We start from the raw sequence: 10,328 nt of genomic DNA, 5'->3' as shown, positions 1-10,328 counted from the left end.
TCTGAACACACCCTTGGACCGGGTAAGATACAAGTGCATAATGAGTTTGAAAAGTTGTTAATCTAGCATTAGTTGCATTCAACACAGCAAAAGAAGTGGATCATATAGAATCCCGTTGGTCGTTAGTTAGCTGTAGAGAACAAATATTCAATTTCTTTTGGTATTGGGTTTTTCTTAGAATTTCCAATGTGAAGCAGTATGAGGTATATTCTGGAGAGCAGGCCTCGCTGTGATTCTATCGAGTTTCTCAACAGAGTTTCGAAGTTTGTGAAGCGTCTAAGATAAGATTTCTGATTGGTTGCCCATTTAAACATATTGCAAATTTGAAAGTAGCAAAACCAATGAAGAGGTTTGATCAGCTTTCTGTCTAGGGAGGCTTTATCCAGTTAAAAGTCCATTTTTGGATAAGTCAATGATGCGGGTTACCCCAGACTTTACGAAAGTGGGGTCTTGGCCGGACCCAAACCAGTTCTGATTCAGAAAAGAAGCCAAAGGAGAGGCATGGGCTAAAATCTTTGTTTCATTATTCCATGCTGCTAGCGTAGCCAGGAGAAAGTTGTTTGGCTTAGCAGAGTCCTCATTCCTCTTTAGGGCCCAGATATTGAAATCAATTAAACTTAGAGCAGACTTGGATGTGTGGTACGCAGCAAACTGGGTGGACAATGGAAGCTGATCAAACCACAAAAGGCGTCACAATAGTTTAGCCCAGTCAAACAGCCAATCACACAGAAGTACGTCTTGTTAGAAATTGGAGTGGGACAAGCCATGGGTCCCTTTGGCCTCAGACACTGACATTCAGTTCCATTTCCTCTTGGGCTCATGGTTCCCAGACTGACTCAGGGCTGCCAAAGATTTCCTTCCACTACATCCACCTCCTTCCTGTACCTTTTATATTCAGCTTTCCAACCCCATCCAGTTCCTGTCTGTCTTGCTCACGAGGAGGACTTTAATCTCCTGTAGACAGATTATAGTTAGAGAGGGAGCTTTTGCCCTGCCCACGCTAAGTAGGTATCTGTCTATCAAGGTATTGCATTTTTATTCCACCCTTCCTCCGAGGTGCTTGGGGCAGTGCACATGATTTGCCCTTCCTCCACTTTATCTCTTAACAGCCCTGTGAATTAGAATATGTTGAGAGAGAGGGAGTGAAAGAGAGAAACAGACCCACAATCACCAGGTGAGCTTCATGACAGATAGGGGTTTTCAACCGGGTCTCCCAGATCTTAGGGCAGTATCGTAACCACTATACCCCCCTGGCTCTCACAGCTGATGACAGAAGCTTCCAACATGACACACTTTCTGTCCTCTTCTTCCCCTTCCACTTCTCATTTTGTGGACAAGGTGGGGATGTCCTGTGACTGTTCATGTCTCTTTCTTTACTGAGGTACAAGATTTGGGTTGAGAAAACTAGGATATGGAGATCATGACAGGTCATGAGTTCTGGTACAGACTGTGCCCGTCTCTTCCCACCAATACTGTGTTGGAAAACAGTTGATCTGGGCACAGCCTTTTTCTTGCCTTATTGCATTCACTTGCCGCTTAGTAGGATTAGACAGAGAGAAGCTACAACCAAAAAAAAAGAAGGACATTCTTGAAACACGAAAAAAATCCCAAGTATGTAATGCGGTCGATTTACCCAGAACAGTGAGGAAATGGTAACGAGACAGTGTGCGGTGGTACAGCCAAACACAGACTTCCTCTGAAGCATAAAGTCTCTTGATATGGATACCTACAAGGAACTTTTAGGTATCATACGAAGAAGGAAACGTCCTCTTACCATCTTGGTGCCTGATGGTTTACTTCCCCACCTGCCTTGATAATGCTTTGCAGTAAACTACAGAGTCATAAGATGCCTTTTCTTCAACGATGTCACCCTAGCAATATTATCCTGGTCTCATGAGATAAATTTTGAAAGCCCCGTCTGCCACGAGGCAGCATCATTCCCAGGAAGTTAACACAGTGGGGTTATGTTTGCTGTCACAATTGGAATGGTAATATTGAACTTGGCCATGGTTGTCCCCCTAATTCTTCTTAGATGTTTGCTTTTTAGATAGCTGCAGTGTTCCAGTATCTTGTCCCTGGAGCACTGGTTCTGTTTAGAAAACAGGGGATCGATCTCCTTCCTGATTTCTAGCCAAAGTGCACTATTTATTTACTTATTTAAACATTTATATCTTGCCTTTGCTCATGGTTCAAGGCAACTTACAATAATAGTTAAAAACATTTTCGGTTTAAAACCAAAAATAAAATAAGCAAACCATGCAAAGTTAAGTATGTCTTCTGAAGTTAACACTAAATGAAATGCAAAATCCCCTTAAACTCTTCTGCCTGAAATAAATCTCAAGACTTTTTGTTTATTTATTTTTTTAAAAAAAGAATAAGTCTTTGGATAGATTATATGTTTATGGCTCTGCCTAAGAGAAAATTTATCACTTATTGCTACATGAAGACATCCCTTCCAGCATATTTTGATCATTGCTTTTATATGTTAGAACACATATGAGAGAAAGATGGCAACAGTGTTCGTTGAGGCAGTCAACTGAAGTTCTTCGTAATTTCCGCCCATGTCTGAACATCTGCACAGAGTAAAATGAACATCAATTTCAATAATGTACGGAATAAATCCTGTTCGAATAAATCCGGGTTGAGGGGAGGGAGGGGAATAAAAAGAAGCATGACAGTACATCCTCAAGCAAGGAGAGGAGTGCTTTCTGCCAGCCAGCGCTACCATTCATTTGTTAATTAACTGAAATATTTATCAACTACCTTGCCCTACATAGTAAGCCTAATGTAGTTTTAAAAGTATGCTCAAAAACGTACATATTAATAACGGTAATACGACTAAAACCATAATCTATATCACCGTCCATATGACAGCAAGCTATATCCATTTCTAGTACAAAAAGCCCTCCAGAGCAACACAGTCTTGCTTGGTCTTCTAAAAACAAGCCAAGGAAAAACCAATTCTTACTTGGCCCATTGGTCCATTTAGCATATCGTCGTCTGTTTTGATTAATGATGTCATAACAAAGATCACGGATCTCCATAAGGCTATCGAAGGTAAATCACACACACAATGAGCCATGATTGTGATCTGGGCTGCATGGGGAAAGGAGAGAGGATTTAACCTTTCAGTCCCTCTTTGCAGTTTTGCTCACAGGAATCATGCTCTTCCTTGGCATTCTTACCATTTTTATTTAGATAGAAAACTGATGTGCTGCTTTTCCAGGAACTGCTCAAAGTGACTCATAGAATAGAAAGCAATACAATAAAATAATAAAAACAGCAGAGACGTAAGAACTGTGAATCATAAAACAAGCCTGTGCATAAAAACAGCATAAAATGCTATTCAGCAGCCTAAAATTATATCCATAAAACAATCCTCAGGCTAGAAGTAGGATATAAAAAAAAAAAAAAAAGATGGAACTCCCTTGGTTAAAAGCCTGCATAAAAAGTTATTTTAAAGGAATAAAGATGGTTTTTAAAGAACACCTTAAATGCAAATAACAGCATAGAGCGTTTATTTTTAGCTAGTAAAATACAGCAAATACTGAAGGGCTAAACCCTCTCTTCTTTCCCCATGTGGTCTTGATCTGATCTAGGTCTGCACATGCGCACAATTTACTTTTCATAGATAGATGGGGTGTAGGGTTGCCAAGTGCAAAATGCCTACCGTCGGGGGAGCGTCGTAGCGATCCGGGAGCTCTTTTCCGAAGCACGTGCGCGCCGCCAGCACATCCAGGAAGTGACGTGTGACGTTGAGCACGTTGGGGGCGTGGCCCCCATCGTCCGAGGGAAAACCATAGAGTTGATCCGGTGACGCAGCCACGCTGTGCTTCGGGGGACGGGGTTCCCCCCGAGGCCCGATTCCGCGGCGGCGGAAATCGGGCCTCCAAAGCAGGGGTTTACCCACCACCCGCCCCCACTTGGCAGCCCCAATGGGGTGTCATATCTGTTCTGGCACTACCTCTCTTGGGACTCAGATAAAAAAGGTCTTTCTGAGCACCCACAACTCTTTAATGCAGGGGTGTCGAACATAAAGCCCGGGGGCTGGAACCAGCCTGTCCAAGGCTCTTACCCGGCCCTCAAGCAACTGGTATGTATAGAAATGTAGGGTACTCCCGTTTTTATGGTATCCCTTGGGGAGAAAAAACCTAGTCTTGCATATGATTAAATACATTTATTGGGGCTTTTGTAGGTTCCCCAGTAAATCAATTGCTTCCCCCCCCCCCATTTTGAGTAAAAAATAATATTGTTAATTGGGTTTGCCTTTACAAAGTTTATGTCTCCGGTACCTGGTGTTACATTTTATGGCACACATGGCCCAGCCCGACAAAGTGGCATTTAATATAGTAATAATAATATACTTTATTGTCATTGTACATAGTACAACGAAATTAAAGATGCAATCATTTCGGTGATCTACAACAATATTCATATACACTCACACACCATTCACTACTGTCCCATAACTCCCTTAAGGTTCACATAGCAACTTAAAACCACCAATGTCACCCAAATTCCAATTTCATACAGCATTTAAGGCAATAATAGTTCTCAAATAAAAACTATTTTTAATCTATTTGTCCTTGCTTTAATTGTCCTGTATCTTCTGCCCGAAGGCAGCAGTTCAAACAGGGAATGTTCAGGATGTGACAAGTCCTGCAAAATGTTCTTTGCTTTTTTCAAACATCGAGAACTATACAATTCCTCCAGGAATGGGACAGGGCAGCCAATGATCTTCTAGGCTGTAATAACAACTCTCTGGAGTGCTTTCCTCTCCACAGCCGTACAACTGGCAAACCAGGCACAAACACAATATGTTAAAATGCTCTCTATTGAGCAGCGATAGAAGATCCAGCCCTTGTAACAAATAAGTTTGACACCTCTGCTTTACTGGAAATGCTAGTAGGGACTGAACCTGGGATCTTCTGCCCACTACTGACTGAGCCATATGAGGCAGTGTGTCTGTTTGGTGTAGTAGTTAAGTGTGCGGACTCTAATCTGGGAGAACCGGGTTTGATTCCCCACTCCTCCACTTGTACCTGCTGATGTGACCTTGGGTCAGTCACAAGCTCTGGCACAGCTGTTCCTTAAAGAGCAGTTTGTGTCAGAGCTCTCTCAGCCCCACCCACCTCACAGGGTGTCTGTTGTGGGGAGGGGAAGGGAAATGAGTTTGTAAGCGACTCTGAGACTCCTTTGGGTAGTGAAGGGCGGGGTATAAATCCAATCTCTTCTTCTTCTTCTTCTAATATGTGTATAACTAAAGTTTTGCTTTTTTTCCTCTGGAATGTTGTACAGTTTTTTACTTCTGGATTGGGAAGTCCATCTGTTATAATACTGATCAGTTTGTCCCATGTCATTTTGTCAGGCCTGTCCTCCCGCTTTTAGGGCATGCAGTCTCTGACCACAACTTTCTGTTTTATCATCTTCTGATTATTACAGAAACTCAGTTATGAAATCCCTTGGAATATCACAGCAAAGTCTGCAGATGATGAATGATGGAATCTCCTCTCTTGCCTAAAGGTCTTTGATCCTAATGGGCAAACTAATTGGTTCTCAGACTGTGAATCTCCCAGCTGGAAAAACAAAACAAAACACCAACATTCTTACCTGTAATTGAATTCATTAGTTGTGCACATACTTCCGAATTCTCTCTGGAATAACTCTGTGAAAACAAAGGGTGGAGGGGAAGAAAGCCCTACTTTTAAACAGTTCTAAATTAAGTCCCATGGTTACTGCACAATTTGTCTTCTTTTTACTTGTCATAGCCTACTTGTTAATGAGATGCCCCACGGGGCCGTGGGGGGGGGGAGAGAGAGAGAATTTTTGATGAATTAGCAGGGGTTCACCAGAAGCATACCTGGTAGCGTGCCACAGGAAATTAAAATGTCATCAGGCTGGGATGGTGCCCTGTTAACCTTTTGTGCAGGGAATTTCAGCGGGTTAATGCCAGCAGAAAGATGAAATTGAGTTTACCTCCATGAGCAGAAGTTTGTGATCCTTTGAAAAACAGTGCAATAAAACAGTGTAAATTTGGCATTCCTCCCCCCCCCCCCCCCATTAAGAAATAGCACAATGCTTCCAGGTTAGCTCAAGTCCGGATATGTCTCTTTTTAGAAATCATATCCTGCTTACAGGGATATCCTGCTTGCGGGGCGGGCGGGGTAAAAATGTTAAAAAAAAATTGAATCACAAGGAAAAGGGCAAGAGGCTTGGAAAAAGAGCTTCATGCCCTTTGAAATGTTATCTGCTTTTCCTTGTTTCCCCACTAGAAGAAGAAGAAGAGAAGAAGAGATTGGATTTATACCCCGCCCTTCACTACCCGAAGGAGTCTCAGAGCGGCTTACAAACTCCTTTCCCTCCCCCTCCCCACAGCAGACACCCTGTGAGGTAGGTGGGGCTGAGAGAGCTCTGACAAAAACTGCTCTTTCTGAAAACACCTCTGACAGAACTATGGCTTGCCCAAGGTCATCCAGCAGCTGCGAATGGAGGAGTGGGGAATCAAACCCAGTTCTCCCAGATTAGAGTCCGTGCACTTAACCACTACACCCAACTAGCAATGGCTGCCGCTTTCCTTGGACTCTGGATCTCAGTCCCATATGCTCCAGCTGACCCCATTTCCCAGAAACATTCCCTGTTTTTTGCTACCTGTCCCTCGTCAATCAATGTTCCAATGTTCAGGGCCAGCATCAGGGGTCAGCACTGTTGGTAGCTGTGGAGGTCTGAGAACCATGGACAATAATTGATGCGCCACAGCAGCAACCGCTGCTGCCTTCCTTCCTGTTTTGTGTAGCGGTGACAGGATCAGGTCTGCTTCCAGTCCACATGGGTAACTGAGTGGTGATAGCCGGTAGCATGGGAAACATCTGCCCCCACCTGCTTGCCCAGTCCGCTCTTTGCATAACTGCTGATCCTGTGGGCAGCTTTGGAATTCTGATACAGTGTGGCGGGTACAGCCACAAAATGGCCGCCACCAGTGTTCCCTCTAAGCTGAGTTAGTGTGAGCCAGCTCACAGTTTTTCAGCCTCCAGCTCACAGATTTTTGTCTTCGCTCAGGAAGGATGACTCCAGAGCCAAATAATTTATGCAGTAGCCAAATTGCTCGCTCACAAATTTCATGCCAGTAGCTCACGGAGTAGAATTTTTGCTCACAAGACTCCACAGCTTAGAGGGAACATTGGCTGCCACAAAATGACGGCGGCTGCAACTTACCTTCCCTCACACAGTAAAGTTCCCAATGGCAGCTGCCGCAGAACCAACGTGAGTAGAAATCTATATAGCCAATTAAATGTCCAATAGCCAATCAGAATCCTTGCTGGGCAAAAGCCCTCATTGGCACCGCCCACTTTCTAAAAATACTTGGTGGGTATCAGGAAAGATGTCAGTGGGTGCCTTGATACCCATGGGCACCACATGGAGGACCCCGAAATGCAGAGGGTGCACTCTTCTGATTGCTGTGATTTTGGAGCCGTGTAGTATTGCAGCTGCCAGTTTTAGTAGCTGTAATTTGCAGGGCTGACTTTTAAACACTAAGTTTTGCATGCACATGACAATGAGATGGGGCTGGGTCGAGTGTGCCTATGTTAATCCTTAGTGTTCTAGAAAAAAAGAATCTGCTGTTGAATTCAGTGTTAAAACTAGGACAGCTGCTGCAAGAAACTTTTATCTAGAGCAAAGAGATTGTTGAATAGGGGGTGGCGGCAAACTCACTCTCAGTATCTTTATAGTCCCAGATTTAAGAGACAACGATTTAAGAGGCTGTGTCTGGGACTAACTAGTAAGGGCCTGAAGCAAGACAGATGATAAATAATTGTTTACTCTTTTTTTTTTTAATGACAGCAGAGGATTCTAAATATAAATCGCCAGGTAGGAAGATCTCGCCTGGATTTTAAATGACACCATATCTCAGTTTTATGAGCTGTCTGTTAATAGAAAAAGCCCTCGTCTGGTTTCTGTGACCAAGAGTACACAAGTGAACTTTGAAAAAGGAAACAATGATTCAGGCAAGATGATTTTGCCCTTGAATCAGACAAGAAAGTTATTGCCAGTAAACGACCTATATAATCCAGGTCTGGATCGTGCACTTGGCAATGGAACGAGATGGTAGAATGGATTGTACCATTTCAGATTTGAGGGTGGATGATACTGGCAATATCAGTATGATGATACTGGCGATATAAATGCTCCTCTGTGTCAAAAAAAAAAAATCCCTGTAAACAGAAAACCAGCACATTTGGGAGAATTATTCTTGCCTAGCCCTGTACCCGTTCCGCTAGTTTTCTACCTTCAGAAAGTTAAAAGATTATAGTCTCATACAATAGTAAAGGTAAAGGTTCCCTTGCTCGAAAGCCAGTCGAATCCGACTCTAGGGTTGCGGTGCTCATCTCCATTTCAAAGCCGAAGAGCCAGCGCTGTCCGAAGACGTTTCCGTGGTCATGTGGTCGGCATGACTCAACACCAAGGCGCACGGAACGCTGTTACCTTCCCACTGAAGTGGTACCTATTTATCTACTTGCAATTTCTTGCTTTCAAACTCCTAGGTTGGCAGGAGCTGGAACTAGAGACGGGAGCTCACTCCGTCTTGCGGCACCCGGGTCTCGAACTGCTGAACTACTGACCTTCCACAGTCTGCAGCTCAGGGTCTTAACCACTTGAGCCACCGCAGCTCCTATCTGATTTTTTGTTGTTCAGTCGCACAGTCGAGTCCGACTCTTCGCGACCCCATGGACCAGCTCCTACCATTTCACATTACCTAAGGGGCTGCCTCTTCCCATATATGCCTCGAAGAGCATTACGCTCTGATAGTCAACACCTCCTGGTGATCCCTGGCCCAAAGGATGTCCGCCTAGCCTCGACCAGGGCCAGGGCCTTTTCTGCCCTGGCCCCTGCCTGGTGGGACGTGCTCCCCATTGAGATCAGGGCCCTGCAGGATCTTATTCAATTCCACAGGGCCTACAAGATGGAGCTGTTCCGCCAGGCCTTTGGCTGAGGCAGCTGTCAGCCACACTAGCGCCCCCCCCCCGGGGGTTGCTGTCACCCACCCACTGATAACCGACCATATTTATCTACATCAATGGGCCAATTTCTCTCTACGGCAAGCTGTGATTTATTGATTCTTGATTTTATATGCTTATAATGTGTTTTAAATTTTATTGTATTTATTGAAATGTTGTAACCCGCCCTGAGCCCGTCTACGGGATGGGCGAAATATAAATGCAATAAAAATAAATAAATAAATAAATAATTTTTAAAAATCTAGGCCCTACATTGAGTTTATTGCTGTGGTCCCCTTCGTGGCTGGCAGCCGTGATGTTTTTGATCATGTGGCTGTTTTATGAAGCTGCCTTGTGCTGTGGTCCCCTTCGTGGCTGGCAGCCGTGATGTTTTTGATTATGTGGCTGTTTTATGAAGCTGCCTTGTGCCAGATCACTAGTCCATCTAGCTCGAGAGTGGCTGCAGCTCTCCTGGCTTTCAAGCACAGCAAAATCATTACAGGATGTTGGATCCCCAAGCATCGAGAATAAATCCACGTTTTCAAGAAAAGCAAAATTTATTTCAAAGCGTTGAAGACATACTCAAACACGTTCTTTGTTAGAACTGGGGATACACAGTTAGGTCAAGCATAATAAAGGAAATTCAAACAGATACAGATCCAATGAATAGCATTCCCGCTGGCGGGCTAATGAAACGGTTGCGCGCCCAGTCCATGGGAACCAGGCAGTACATCAGACAAAACACAGGTGCAGTAGTCCTGAGAAAAGCAATAGGCAAGCATTACAGCATCTTCTCCCCCACACAACCTCCAGCAGTTATCTTGTGCATTCCAACGCAGGAGCGGGATGATAGAAAACAAGCCGGGTGTAACAGGGAAAGGATATGTACACAGAGGTCACAGAAAACAGAATGGCAGCTTGCTGACATACTGCCCCCCTTAAAATACACTTACAACACACCTCCCGGGTCGGGCGGGAGATCTCCCGGGCTGGGCGGGAGACCTCCCGGTTTGTCCGGGAACCTCTTGTGGAAACTACGGATCAGGTAAGGGGCCCGAATATCCCCTTCTTCCACCCATTCGCGGTGCTGGGGACCGAAATCAACCCATTCGATAAGGTACCAGAGTTTACCACGTTTCACTTTACAATCAAGGATATCAGCGATCTCAAAATGTTCATCCCCTTCCAAAATGACAGGTGGAGGAGGAGTAACTGCTGGTCTCCAGGGAGACGGCCCAGGATCCTTCTTCAACAGGCTCATGTGAAAAACAGAATGCAGAGCACGTAAATTCTTAGGCAAAACAACATCAACCGCCACATCATTTATGACTTTAC

This window comes from Gekko japonicus, unplaced genomic scaffold, assembly GCF_001447785.1.
Source record: "Gekko japonicus isolate JY-2015 unplaced genomic scaffold, Gekko_japonicus_V1.1 scaffold1804, whole genome shotgun sequence".
Lineage (NCBI taxonomy): Eukaryota > Metazoa > Chordata > Lepidosauria > Squamata > Gekkonidae > Gekko > Gekko japonicus.
This window is presented reverse-complemented; position numbering follows the sequence as displayed.